Here is an 817-nt window from a genome sequence, read left to right on the forward strand (position 1 = left end):
TGTGCCCACTGCATTGGTGCCAAAGCTGAGTGACATATTTCGTCTTTGTTGTGTGTTGGCAAACTTGCAGCCACACGACCAGAAGACGACTGATGACGTTGGGTAGGAGAGGTGACAGGGTGAGGCAAAGTTTTGACAAAGGCATACAATATAGGTATGAAATGTATTTTTGCTATACACATTTGTACATAATAAAAACTCACAGAATGGCTGCACTATCGGTCTATCTTTTCTCGCACTGAGTGCTTTCAAAAAGTGGTTAAAGTAGAACATCCCAAGCTTAGGGACTGCTAGAGCTAACGCCACATCATCACGGGGAACAAGTAGAGTAATATCTTGCTTGCTTGTGTAGACAAAGAAAAAACATCTTTGTACATTAATCACATACATTTGGATCTGAACCTGCTTGTAGCATGGGTGAGCCTTTTTCAAGCAAAGTTTACCACCACAGAACTGCAGGTAATCTACAAAACACTCTTCAGTTTCGTAGTTCACAAGCATCTTTTTCTGCCGTGAAAATGGACATTTGATGTCGAGCAGGTGGGTCTCATTGTATATTTCGAGGATCCCATCAGGACTGCATGATAGCCAGTTCTGCACGGGATGCACAGTCGTTCCAACCTGAAAGGGAAGAGCCATTGTTACATAGCAGTTAGCCCTACAGGAAGTTGGATACACCCTAACCTGCATCACTTGAACATGATGCTTCTTTCGAGATTTGTCTCTTGCTTCCCCTTCTTTTCTGAGACCTGTATAATTCATCAAGTTGTGAGGCTTCGCAATGAACTCCTGGCATTTAATGGCTTACCGTACTCTG

General features: G+C 43.1%; 1 long non-coding RNA gene across 1 annotated transcript; it reads right to left on the minus strand.

Annotated features, from left to right (window-relative positions):
• Positions 1 to 151: 151 nt before the first annotated feature.
• On the minus strand, positions 152 to 817 carry LOC135400064 (uncharacterized). Its single transcript, XR_010424511.1, has 2 exons — positions 685 to 817; positions 152 to 621 (listed from the first exon to the last, which is right to left on the minus strand). It is a non-coding gene; the product is annotated as an uncharacterized LOC135400064 (long non-coding RNA).

Source organism: Ornithodoros turicata, chromosome 1, assembly GCF_037126465.1.
Source record: "Ornithodoros turicata isolate Travis chromosome 1, ASM3712646v1, whole genome shotgun sequence".
NCBI lineage: Eukaryota > Metazoa > Arthropoda > Arachnida > Ixodida > Argasidae > Ornithodoros > Ornithodoros turicata.